The sequence below is a fragment of the Lissotriton vulgaris genome, chromosome 9, assembly GCF_964263255.1.
Source record: "Lissotriton vulgaris chromosome 9, aLisVul1.2, whole genome shotgun sequence".
Taxonomy (NCBI): Eukaryota; Metazoa; Chordata; class Amphibia; order Caudata; family Salamandridae; genus Lissotriton; species Lissotriton vulgaris.
This window is the reverse complement of record NC_141697.1, coordinates 942,372,499-942,387,403: the sequence shown is the minus strand read 5'-3', so window position 1 is coordinate 942,387,403 and position 14,905 is coordinate 942,372,499. Positions and strand designations below refer to the sequence as shown.

The 14,905-nt window shown below is 46.6% G+C and overlaps 1 protein-coding gene across 2 annotated transcripts in view; it reads right to left on the bottom strand.

Moving 5' to 3' along the window:
- Positions 1-14,905, bottom strand: part of UBA7 (ubiquitin like modifier activating enzyme 7) — a 1,262,833-nt gene that overhangs the window by 174,649 nt on the left and 1,073,279 nt on the right. The window lies entirely within an intron of this gene.

The following is a 14,905-nucleotide window of genomic DNA, read 5'->3' as shown; positions in this document are numbered from 1 at the left end:
AATTAAAAAGATTTTATGTAATAAATTATTTTTAGTGTCTCTTGTTACGTGGGAGTAGGTCATGCGGTAACCAAAAAGTCCAAGCACTTTCCCCTGTGTGCCTAAATTTGGATGTGGGAATGTTAAATCTGACCCCCTGAAATGTTTAACAATTATTTCCAATGTGGTTAAATTGAGAGTCAGTACACTAAATTATTCTAACCCAAAGTCCTACACTTTCTCCAATATGGTAAAGCTTGGAATGAGAATCAATATTAACCCCAAAGTTAGTTTTCCCCAGTATGGTGAGGTTTGGAGTGGGATTAGTAAATTAGGGTTTCCCCAAAGTTTCTACATTCTACGATATGAATATGTTTTTACTGAAAATATTAAATGTGATACTCATAAAAAATTAGCAAGTATCTTTTTTTTCCTACATTAATATGTTAAGATAATTGATAGTATAAATGGTTTGTGTTTTAATACATTTTTTGTAAACTTTTATTACCTAAATTTTATTGTTGTATACATGTGCTAAACATATCTTTTAATATATCACATTTTTACAGTGTATTATTGAAAACAAAGTACAACTAATTTTTGGGAGTTTGGTTTATTTTCAAAGAAAAACTATTTTTTAATTCATAAAAACTACAATTACACATATGCAATAGTTGCAGCATACATACAATTTGGTTGTATTTATACCTTTTTTTAAACATTTTGTACAGTATTTTGTAATAAGCATGTACTTTTTACATCCCTTAAATGTTTTCAATATAATGCATTAAAAAGCACTCTAAAACTTGGTTTTATATTTTTTCACTATTTTTTAAATATATTTATAAATAAACCATTTTTGCAAATTCTTTTCAACATAAAAAATATAGTTACATTTTTTGACATTGTTTAATATTCTATAAACATTAATAAATCAAATGCATTTCTACATTAATTTCTTTGGACAGAAATTTTCTTTTTATTTTCATTTTCGACTTTTCCCTCAGTTTTTTTGATTCTTTAGTCTTTGTTCATCACGTTTATTTGTTCGGGGAGTTTGTGTTTGTGGTGTCTCATTGCTGGTCTCCGCTTCAGGTAGGACTATTTTAAACGTATTTTCTAAGGGCCCCATTACGATGTGGACAGGAGGGGCTCCGACCGACGGTCAGAGCCCTTCCTGCCCGCATCGTAATCACTGATTCAGATTCCCTTCAGACCGAGCCATTTCGATGGGCTCGGTCGGAAGGGGAATCCACATCAGTCTTCTGAATGACTTACAAGGGGCTCGAAGAGTCTGCCCACCAATCGGAAGTCCCATAGTAATCCCCCAGCTGGCTCTTTCCAGCTGAGGGATTACAATGCAGTTTCCCACTGCCTTTTTGTGCCGGCCTTTCTGGCGCAAAAAGGCATTGGGAAACTGCTTTGGGGGTCCCAAGCAGGGTACCCATGGGTGCAAGGCCGATGAATGAAGGCCTCAGGGCATCTATGGTTCCCCCTGTTGATCCCTGCACCAGTGGCAGGCACCTTGAGGTGCCTACTACGGGGGTGTAGATAAACTGCTCCCCTGCTCTTTGCTATAAGAGCATGCATTCTGTTCGGTATGCATGCTCTCATAGCATAGTATAAGATTGTGACCGAACAGGATTTAGTCGCATCCTAATTCCTGGCTGGAACCAACGACTAGAGGTCGTTCGGTTCCAGTGCCAGAAGGATGCCGGACGGACTCGGGTCCATCGGGCATCGTAATCGGCCTCTAAGTGTTAAGTGATAAATGGTGCAGGTGTTTAGAATTAGTTAAGTTAGTTTTTCCAATTGGGTGTTGTTTTTGTTTATTGTTTTTTAGGGTAGTATGTGCTAGTTAACGGTATTGCACTAGACCTTATTGTGAAATCTTTTTATTTTGTACGTGTGTTCTATGTACAAACATTGATTTCATTGTTTTTTTTACTGTGCTTTGTTTTATTCCAGGGTTGTACGTGTTTTGGGGGATTTATGTTTTTTTCCTTTTACAGGTTTTTATTTTCAGACGTCGGACTTTATTTTACACTTACAAGCATTTTTTAAGTTAAAATAATGTCCTTGATTTTTCAGTTTTCCTGGAAAATGTTCGCGTTTTGCATTGATTCCCTTAATTAACGGAGGTGTAGTGGATGTTCTAATATTCTCTGGTTTATTTCTGCATTTTGTTTGGGCTGTTTTTATAGAATTGTTTTGGAATTATATTTTTTGCATCATCATTTCACTGTCCAGGACAAGACAGATAGATAGATCTGGATATATACACATATATTTCAACTATTTCATTTTTAGTGGTAGACCTGCCATAGCATGCATTTGAATAATATTTTCCATTGTTTTTTTGTACTGGTGATGCTCTCCTTACTGTAAGCATATTGAATATAATTTCATAACAGCTTCCCTTTTTGGGATCTAATTTATTTAGCTGTTTCCGACATTTTATCTGTGGGTTTTAACTTACATAAAACCTTAATTAATGAAAAAAAAACAATATGTGATAGTAAATTTATTTTACATTTTTTACATTGCAGGTACATATTTTAAATTACTCGTGTCCTTAGGTAACTATTACTCGCACCCCTCCATGCATAGTTTTCTCATCAATAATTTCATTGCAAATTTTGCAGTAATAGTATCAATGATGTCATCAAAGCTGTCATAAGTGATGTCATATGTGGAGTACTTAGCAGTGCATGACGAGGGAGCAAGTTATATTTACCTTAGGGCACAAGCTATAGTTACTTGAGATAACAATAACTGTAATTGGTGAATTTCTGTTTTTTTTTTTTGTTTAAAACGTTACTGAACATTTCACCTAATTATAACATTACTTTAACCTTTGCTTTTTTTCAGTGAATTTCTAGTTTTATTTTTTAACATGAGTAATATTTTATAACCATACCCAAAGCTCACCTGTGCTGCCAGGCCCTGCTTCAAACCCCCTGAAGGCAGCTAACCCTGCTGCAGGCAGCCACCTCCTCATACAGAGAGGCCTGGTGGCCCCAGGAGGCTCCCTGCATAGTGTGGGAGCCAGCATTGCTTTAGCCCGGAGGGAGCAGATCTCTATGCTTGCTCCCTCCAGGTGTTCAGTTTCCCTGGCTGCAGGAGCGCGGGCAGAAAACAGAACCGAAATCTCCTCCTAACCAGATTGATCATGGTTAAAGCTGGTTAAAGTTGGAGCAGATTTGCATGTGTGCTCCCATCTGGTGGGAGATTTAAAAATGTTTCTGCCTGATGGGAGCAAACAGACATTTCCCTGCCTGCGCTGCTGCGGGCTTGGAACCTACTGTGTCCGGTGATGGGCTCCAAGGGACATAGTCACTGAGACAGGCCCGGGGGCTTGGCTCCACAGGGCCTTTAAAGGCCCAGGGAGGGGTCCCCACCCCATTTAAAGGTATTTACAGCCCTGGGTGATGGGGTTTGTGGGGCTTTTAAAGGCTCGGGCTGCATAGACCCCCTCCTCTTTTTTATTGATTTCTGATAAGGGGAAGGGGGTCCCTAGGGCCTATTCAGGCTCTGGCAGGTGGGTTGTGCGGCCCACTTTTTTTGTATTGATTTCGGCATCGGGGTGGTGTCCCCGGGGCCTAAAAAGGCTTCGGGGTATGCAGCATCTGTGCCCTTATTTGACATACCCCCGGGGCCCAAGATCGGGGAGGGGGCCTTGCCCACGCCTCTTTCCGCACATATATTGTTTTTATGGTGGCCGCCAAACTCACGTCTCTCTCCCCATATCTATGTATTAAAAATGTTACTGTCATTTTCTTTTCTTTTGCACGATCACGCTGGAGTCATGCAGGATCATGGCAAGAATTGCCAATTTTTTATTTGTGCAATGGGGTATCCCTTTGGGTCCCCCACACACAGAGCCTGGGGGGCTGTATCCTTACACTGCTAACGTATATATATATTTTTTAATGATGGACAGGGGACTATGTCCTTGAGCCCTGAAATGGCTACCAGCAAAATCTTCTCATGTTGCTGGCAGCAAATCAGAGCACTCGCCCCTGTGGGATTCTGCCTCTTTTGGGATCAAATTAGCCCCGAAGAAAAACAGCTCGCTGGGCCAATTAGACCGCCCTATTTTTAGGTCTCGCCTGTCGATGCGCATGCGCATCGAGCTTGCGAGACTATGGGGGCTTATCCACTCTTTATCCAACTTTCAAGGAATCGTGGCGATTCCTTGCAGTGCACGAGACATTTTAGACTAATGCGCATGCGCAAACAGCTTAAAAGCGCGTGCACAAGCCTGCATTGCCTTCTCTCTCTCTGACAGCCTCCCCCAGCTCCGCCTCTTCACTTTTTGATTGCACGGATGTTAGGCCGTGCCTCCCCTACTCTACTCCCCCCTCCTTCTCCACTCCCCCTCACGACGCACCTCCGGATCCGCCCCCTCCCCATTTTGTCGACCTCCGGATCCGCCCCCTCCCCATTTTGTCTACCACCGTGAAACTGTTTGGCACACGAAAGTCTTACCATTACCACGACATATTTCCTTTCAGCTCTAACTTCGGCTAATGTATTTTAGTGGACAATGAAACATACTTATTTGTTACGAAACATTTGTACAGCCTTCCACATGTCTTCCACAACCCACTAACGCCCGAACCACCCCCCTCTGTCCCCGTACACAACCATGCTCGCATTTCAACTCCCCCTCACGACGCACCTCCGGATCCGCCCCCTCCCCATTTTGTGTACCCCCGTCAAACTGTTTGGCACACGAAAGTATTACCATTATCACGACTTTTTTATTCCTTTCAGAAAACATTTCACTCTTCAACTCTAACTTCGGCAAATGTATTTTAGTGGACAATGAAACATACTTATTTGTTACCAAACATTTGTACATCCTTCCACATGTCTTCCACAACTCACTAACGGCCGAACCCCCCCCCTCTGTCCCCGTACACAGCCATGCTCGCATTTCAACTCCCCCCTCTCCAGACGCACCTCCGGATCGTACCCCCGTCAAACTGTTGGCCACACGAAAGTATTACCATTATCACGACTTTTTTATTCCTTTCAGAAAACATTTCCCTCTTCAACTCTAACTTCGGCAAATGTATTTTAGTGGACAATGAAACATACTTATTTGATACCAAACATTTGTACATCCTTCCACATGTCTTCCACAACCCACTAACGGCCGAACCCCCCCCCTCTGTCCCCGTACACAGCCATGCTCGCATTTCAACTCCCCCCTCTCCAGACGCACCTCCGGATCGTACCCCCGTCAAACTGTTGGGCACACGAAAGTATTACCATTATCACGACTTTTTTAGTCCTTGCAGCAAACATTTCCCTCTTCAACTCTAACTTCGGCAAATGTATTTTAGTGGACAATGAAACATACTGATTTGTTACCAAACATTTGTACATCCTTCCACAAACCACTAACGCCCGCCCCCCCCCCCCCCCTCTGTCCCCGTACACAGCCACGCTCGCATTTCAACTCACCCTCTCCAGACGCACCTCCGGATCCGCCCCCTCCCCATTTTGTCTCCCCACGTGAAACTGTTTGGCACACGAAAGTATATACTTTAAACAGAAATCGTCTACACCACGAGATAATGCTGGACTACCACTGAAATCGTCTACACCACGTAATAAAGCGTGCTACGTTAAAAATACCGATTGTATCTCTAGCATTGCACCTAAAATAAAACATTTTAGTCACATTTACATGAACACAAAGTCAGGCCACAGACTGCAAGGCTTTCGTCACGAAAACTACAGGATGCTAGACTACTTTAACCGCCGTCGCCAAGATTGTAATCACTTGTGAAGTTCCTTTGGGGATGTGTTAATTTAGAACAGCAGGATGCGACGCGGGTGTTAGCTCGATAACAACACCAAACCCCCCCCCCCCCCCAACCCCCCCCAAAAAAAAACGACTGAAAGGAAATACTTACACTACAAACGTATAACTTTTTAGCGAAACGTAAGCAATGTCACTGTACGCAAATATTAACACTAGAAACGTGTAGTTATTTTAACAAGACTTATTTACTTTACATAACCATGATTATTTTTGGACAAGTTTCCTCGACTGCGTGGTATATTGAGATAATTAACACGGTGTGCTTTAATTTCCTTTTCAGTTTAAGCATTTGGAGCCGCTCCGTAAACACACAAGAATATTTTTCCAATTTTATTCCTATTTACGCTACCACAGTTACCGCATTTTGCCTGTTAATGCCCTTTACAACGAGGATGTAAGAAGTAACTTGTGCAACACACAAGAATAACACAGAGGTGCCTTAGTACACTGCTCCTGCACGTTTTCGGCAAGGAACTTTGCCAGCGCTTGTTTCTCCGTGCAATTAGTTAATGTTCTTACTTATAACTGCTGAGTTTTTCCTCTTTCACAATAAGGCATGGCGAGCATTGTACCGAATCCCGCCCTTGGGTGAATTTAAACCCACTGTGCCAGGAATTGTCTCATTACTAAATCAACGCCCTTATTGAGATAATTAACACGGTGTGCTTGAATTTCCTTTTCAGTTTAAGCATTTGGAGCCGCTCCGTAAACACACCAGAATATTTTTTCCCATTTTATTCCTATTTACGCTACCACAGTTACCGCATTTTGACTGTTAATGCCCTTAACAACGAGGATGTAAGAAGTAACTTGTGCGACACACAAGAATAACACAGAGGTGCCTTAGTACACTGCTGAGAGAAAAAGGTGTGTGTGGCTTTTTTGTTTCCATTCAAATCATCTGTTTTTACACCTTTTATTCCCTCATTACAAGGTTTGGGTCACTGTTCTCACCAGAGAGTAACCGTGGTAACAGGAGTGCCAAACACAGGTCAGCTTAATGTGCTTCCAGTCCCAAATGCACGCTGATGTAAGATAGACTGTAGAACCATTTCCACCATTTTTGTTCTACTAACGCTTATATTCAAATGCACCATTGGCTGATGTTCTCCTGGAGTTGCCACATAAGAATTATAAGAATCAGTGACCAATGAAACGTAATTTTACACTCAACCCCTCACCCACCCTCAACATCACTCACCCTCAACCCCTCACTCACCCTCACTCACCCTCAACCCCTCACTCACCCTCAACCCCTCACTCACCCTAACCCTCAACCCCTCACTCACCCTCACTCACACTCACTCACACTCACTCACCCTCAACCCCTCACCCTCACCCACCCTCAACCCCTCACCCACCCTCAACCCCTCACCCTCACTCACCCTCAACCCCTCACTCACCCTCACTCACCCTCAACCCCTCACTCACCCTCACTCACCCTCAACCCCTCACTCACCCTCACTCACCCTCAACCCCTCACTCACCCTCACTCACCCTCACTCACCCTCACCCTCACTCACCCTCACCCTCAACCCCTCACTCACCCTCACCCTCACTCACCCTCAACCCCTCACCCTCACCCACCCTCAACCCCTCACCCACCCTCAACCCCTCACCCTCACTAACCCTCAACCCCTCACTCACCCTCAACCCCTCACTCACCCTCACTCACCCTCAACCCCTCACTCACCCTCACTCACCCTCAACTCCTCACCCACCCTCAACCCCTCACCCTCACTCACCCTCAACTCCTCACTCACCCTCACTCACCCTCAACCCCTCACTCACCCTCAACCCCTCACTCACCCTCACTCACTCTCACCCTCAACCCCTCACTCACCCTCACTCACCCTCACCCTCACTCACCCTCAACCCCTCACCCACCCTCAACCCCTCACCCACCCTCAACCCCTCACCCTCACTCACCCTCAACCCCTCACCCTCACTCACCCTCAACCCCTCACTCACCCTCACTCACCCCCAACCCCTCACCCACCCTCAACCCCTCACCCTCACTCACCCTCAACCCCTCACTCACCCTCACTGACCCTCAACCCCTCACTCACCCTCACTCACCCTCACTCACCCTCACTCACCCTCACTCACCCTCACCCTCAACCCCTCACTCACCCTCACTCACCCTCACCCTCACTCACCCTCAACCCCTCACCCTCACCCACCCTCAACCCCTCACCCACCCTCAACCCCTCACTCGCCCTCAACCCCTCACTCACTCTCAACCCCTCACTCACCCTCACTCACCCTCACCCTCACTCACCCTCAACCCCTCACCCTCACCCACCCTCAACCCCTCACCCACCCTCAACCCCTCACTCACCCTCAACCCCTCACTCACCCTCAACCCCTCACTCACCCTCAACTCCTCACCCACCCTCAACCCCTCACACTCACTCACCCTCAACCCCTCACTCACCCTCACTCACCCTCAACCCCTCACCCACCCTCAACCCCTCACCTTCACTCAACACCTCAGCCTTGCCCTCACTCGCCATCACCCTCAAACCCTCACCCTCAACCACTCACCCTCAATCACTCACCCTCTACCACTCACCCTCAACAACTCACCCTCAACCACTCACCCTCAACTACTCACCCTCAACCACTCACCCTCAACCACTCACCCTCAACCAATCACCCTCAAACAGTCACCCTCAAACACTCACCCTCAACAAATCACCCTCACCCTCAACCCTCACCTACCCTCACCCTCAACACTCACCTACCCTCACCCACCCTCAACCCCTCACCCTCACTCAACACCTCAGCATCGCCCTCACTCCCCCTCACCCTAAACCTCTCATGCTATTTTTAAGGGTAACTTGGCGCTGACAGTTCAAGTCGAATGACAGTAAGGTAGAAAAATTCTATAGTCACTCACCCTCAACGCCTCACCCAACATCTCACCTTGACTCACCATCAACATCTCACCCTCACTCACCCTCAAAACGCCTCACCCTCACTCATCCTCACCCTCAACCCCTCCTGCCACTTTTTAAGTTTAACTTTGAGTACACAGTTCAAGTCGATTTAGATTAAAGTAGAAAATGGTCTCTGGAAACGTTAACAAAACTCCTATAGTTTACATACTATGCCGTACACACACACCAACATAATTCCTAGCATTTAAAATTACCAACAGACACATTCTAGGGCCGCATCCTCAGCAATGCTCACGATTTTTATACTACAAATAACAACACAACTTTGATGGCAAATAAATCAGCTCTGAACATTTCGCCACACCTATCGCTACATTTCTCTATTGCCAAACAAAATCATCGACCAACTTTCTCAGTCTCCTACTGTACTTCTATGCTGACACACACACATTAATGGAGGCATCTGCAGCAATGTCCTGTCTTTTCATATTAAACATAAACGCCACAACTTTGATCCTGTATATTACAAGACTTACATTAAGGGACGCACCCGCAGCCAAATTCTGTATTTACAACACGTACACACACAGCCAAAATTATCCTAGCATTTACAAATACCCACAGACACATCTTTCTCATTCGCCGACTGGACGTCTCCACAGCCCTGTTCAGTATTTGCATACTAAACATAAACGCCACAACTTCGGCACATCTTTCACCCTGTATATTACAAGCGTTCTATGTTTCTAAATGAAACTTTGTATACTTTACAAGCTTTAGATATTCCACTTTTTAAGGGTTACTTCGAGCAAAAAAAGTTGAACTTCAATGACAGAAACGTGAAATAAAACAGACGACTAAAAAATAATTTTACTTTGTCAGTTCCGAGCTAACTCTTATGTGCGCTTAAGTGAGTTGGCCAGGGAAGTCTACTGGCGCGCCAATTTCGAAACTCCATTTGCATACACATTCAAACATTCACACTTCTAATTCGCGCACATCAGCTAGTGTGACTTTTCCTTGGGGCAAGGGAAGGACTGCAAGACGGGTGTTAGCTCGAGAACAACAACAGACATCCCCCCCACCCCAAAATCAAGTAGAAACGTTAATTTTTTTCACTAAACTTAAACAATCCCACTGAACGTAAATACGAACATTAGAAACGTTATTTGTTTTATCAAAACTTATTTAGTTTACATAACCAGGCCTAGTATTTCACAATTTTGTGGGACAACGTAGTATGTAACATCGGCCTATTCTACTTCGACTCTTGTACAGACTACATATTTTCAATGTTGCCTTCAGTGGGAAAATTACGATGTTGCCTTCGTTTGGATAACCACCATATTTCTGATACACACACATTAAGGGACGCATCCGCAGCAGACTCACTCTCACTCACCCGTTTTTGTTTTTCTATTTAGTTAATGGTAACTTTCAGCCAACCTCTCTTGCTATTTTGTTAAGGGTCACTTGCAGCACACATTTCAAGACGAATTACAGTAAGGAAGAAAATGGCGTCTGGAAACGTTTTTTTTTTAACATCATAACTCTTATACTTTAAATACAATCTACCACTGTATTTTAACATTTCGCCACTCTTACTCACCACCAACCTCTCTTTCTATTTTCTTAAGGGTAACTTGCAGCCAACCTCGATTCCTACTTTGTTGACTATGGCACTTTTACAGACTAAAGATTTTCGATGTTGACTCACTCAAACATTCCTGATTTTGCCTTCTTTTGGATAATCACCACTGTATTTTAACGTTAACACACACACATTAATGTAGGCATGCTATCACAATAAAAAACAAAAGTTTGATGGCAAATACATCAGCTCAAAACATTTCGCCACACCTGTCTCAAGATTTATTGCATGAAAAAAATATGTACCAGCTTCTAAATCCCCCACTCTATTTTACCGTTCCCACACACACATCAACCACTCACCCACAACCACTCACCCTCACCCACTCACCCTCACCCTCACCCACTCACCCTCACCCACTCACCCTCACCCACTCACCCTCACCCACTCACACTCACCCTCACCCACTCACCCTCACCCACTCACACTCACCCTCACCCACTCACCCTCACCCACTTACTCTTAACCGCTCACCATCAACCGCTCACCCTCAACCGCTCACCCTCAACCACTCACCCTCAACCACTCACCCTCAACCACTCACCCTCAACCACTCACCCTCAACCACTCACCCTCAACCACTCACCCTCAACCACTCACCCTCAACCACTCACCCTCAACCACTCACCCCCAACCACTCACCCTCAACAACTCACCCTCAACCACTCACCCTCAACCACTCACCCTCAACCAATCACCCTCACCCTCAACTCTCACCTACCCTCACCCTCACCCTCAACACTCACCTACCCTCACCCACCCGCAACCCCTCATCCTCACTCAACACCTCAGCCTCGCCCTCACTCGCCCTAACCCTCAACGTCTCATGCTATTTTTAAGGGTAACTTGGCGCTGACAGTTCCAGTCGAATGACAGTAAGGTAGAAAAATTCTATAGTCACTCACCCTGAACGCCTCACCCAACATCTCACCTTGACTCACCATCAACATCTCACCCTCACTCACCCTGAAAACATCAGCCTCAATTCCTCACCTCAACCCCTCACCCTCAAGCATTCACCCTCACTCACCCTCCCTCACCCTCCCTCACCCACGTTCCAGTCGAATGACAGTAAGGTAGAAAAATTCTATAGTCACTCACCCTCAACGCCTCACCCAACATCTCACCTTGACTCACCATCAACATCTCACCCTCACTCACCCTGAAAACATCAGCCTCAATTCCTCACCTCAACCCCTCACCCTCAAGCATTCACCCTCACTCACCCTCCCTCACCCTCACTCACCCTCCCTCACCCACAACCCCTCACCCACCCTCAACCCCTCACCATCACTCAACACCTCAGCCTTGCCCTCACTCGCCCTCACCCTCAACCCCTCACCCTCAACCACTCACCCTCAATCACTCACCCTCAACCACTCACCCTCAACCACTCACCTTCAACCACTCACCTTCAACCACTCACCCTCAACCACTCACCCTCAACCACTCACCCTCAACCACTCACCCTCAACCACTCACCCTCAAACAGTCACCCTCAAACATTCACCCTCAACAACTCACCCTAAGCAACTCACCCTCACCCACTCACCCGCACCCAGTCGCCCTCACCATCAACCCCTCATGTTATTTTTAAGGGTAACTTACAGACTAAAGATTTTCTATGTTGCCTCACTGAACCATTTGCGATTTTGCATTTTTTTGATAATCACCACTGTATTTTAACGTTCCCACACACACATTAATGTAGGCATGCTATAACAAAAAAAAAACCCCAACTTTAATGGCAAGTACATCAGCTCAAAACATTTCGCCACACCTGTCTCTAGATTTATTTATTGGCATAAGAAAAATATGTACCATCTTCTAAATACCCCACTCTATTTTAACGGTACCACACACACATCAACCACTCACCCTCAACCATTCACCCTCAACCATTCACCCTCAACCACTCACCCTCAACCACTCACCCTCAACCACTCACCCTCAAACAGTCACCCTCAAACACTCCCCCTCAAACACTCCTCCTCAAACACTCACCCTCAACCACTCACCCTTACCACTCACCCTCAACCACTCACCCTCAACCACTCACCCTTAACAAGTCACCCTCAACCACTGTCCATCAACATCTCACCCTCACTCACCCTCAACACCTCACCCTTAACCCCTCACCCCCAACCCTCACCCGCAACCACTCACCTTGCACCCCTCCCCCACACCTCACCCTCAACCCCTCACCCCCAACCCTCACCCGCAACCCCTCACCTTGCACCCCTCCCCCTCACCCACCCTCCATCACCCTCAACCTCTCACCTACATCATCAACACTTCACCCTCAACACCTCACTCACCCTCAACCCCTCCCACTCACCCTCACTCACCCTCACCCTCACTCACCCACAACACCTCACCATCACTCACATTCAACCCCTCACCCTCACTAACTCTCAATGACTCAATCACCCTTACCCTCACTCGCATTCAATATCTCACCCACACTAACACTGAACGCCTCACTCACCCTCACTTTTATCCTCACTCACACTCAACAGTTCAACCTCACCCTCACTGACATTCACCCTCTCCCTCAACTCCTTATGCCATTTGTAAAGCGTAACTTGGATCAGACAGTTACAGTCAAATTACATTAAGGTTTAAATTGGCGTCTGTAAACTTTATTGATTTTTATCAAAACTCCTCCACTCACCCTCAACCACTCACCCTCAACCACTCACCCTCAACAACTCACCCTCAACCACTCACCCTCAACCACTCACCCTCAACCAATCACCCTCACCCTCAACCCTCACCTACCCTCACCCTCAACACTCATCTACCCTCACCCACCCTCAACCCCTCACCCTCACTCAACACCTCAGCATCGCCCTCACTCCCCCTCACCCTCAACGTCTCATGCTATTTTTAAGGGTAACTTGGTCTGACAGTTCAAGTCGAATGACAGTAAGGTAGAAAAATTCTGTAGTCACTCACCCTCAACGCCTCACCCAACATCTCACCTTGAATCACCATCAACATCTCACCCTCACTCACCCTCAAAACATCAGCCTCAATTCCTCACCTCAACCCCTCACCCTCAACCACTCACCCTCAATCACTCACCCTCAACCACTCACCCTCAACCACTCACCTTCAACCACTCACCTTCAACCACTCACCCTCAACCACTCACCCTCAACCACTCACCCTCAACCAGTCACCTTCAAACATTCACCCTCAAACATTCACCCTCAACAACTCACCCTCAACAACTCACCCTAAGCAACTCACCCTCACCCACTCACCCGCACCCAGTCGCCCTCACCATCAACCCCTCATGCTATTTTTAAGGGTAACTTACTGACTAAAGATTTTCTATGTTGCCTCACTGAAACATTTGCAATTTTGCATTTTTGGGATAATCACCACTGTATTTTAACGTTCCCACACACACATTAATGTAGGCATGCTATAACAAAAAAAAAACCCAACTTTAATGGCAAGTACATCAGCTCAAAACATTTCGCCACACCTGTCTCTAGATTTATTTATTGCCATAAGAAAAATATGTACCATCTTCTAAATCCCCCACTCTATTTTAACGGTACCACACACACATCAACCACTCACCCTCAACCACTCACCCTCAACCATTCACCCTCACTCACCCTCCCTCACCCTCACTCACCCTCCCTCACCCTCAACCCCTCACCCACCCTCAACCCCTCACCTTCACTCAACACCTCAGCCTTGCCCTCACCCGCCATCACCCTCAACACCTCACCCTCAACCCCTCACCCTCAACCCCTCACCCTCAACCCCTCACCCTCAACCACTCACCCTCAACCACTCACCCTCAACCACTCACCCTCAACCACTCACCCTCAACCAATCACCCTCAACCACTCACCCTCAACCACTCACCCTCAACCACTCACCCTCAACCACTCACCCTCAACCACTCACCCTCAACCACTCACCCTCAACCACTCACCCTCAACCACTCACCCTCAACCAGTCACCCTCAACCAGTCACCCTCAACCACTCACCCTCAACCACTCACCCTCAACCACTCACCCTCAACCAGTCACCCTCAACCACTCACCCTCAACCACTCACCCTCAACCACTCACCCTCAACCACTCACCCTCAACCACTCACCCTCAACCACTCACCCTCAACCACTCACCCTCAACCACTCACCCTCAACCACTCACCCTCAACCACTCACCCTCAACCACTCACCCTCAACCACTCACCCTCAACCACTCACCCTCAACCACTCACCCTCAACCACTCACCCTCAACCACTCACCCTCAACCACTCACCCTCAACCACTCACCCTCAACCACTCACCCTCAACCACTCACCCTCAACCACTCACCCTCAACCACTCACCCTCAACCACTCACCCTCAACCACTCACCCTCAACCACTCACCCTCAACCACTCACCCTCAACCACTCACCCTCAACCAATCACCCTCAAACAGTCACCCTCAACCACTCACCCTCAACCACTCACCCTCAACCACTCACCCTCAACCACTCACCCTCAACCACTCACC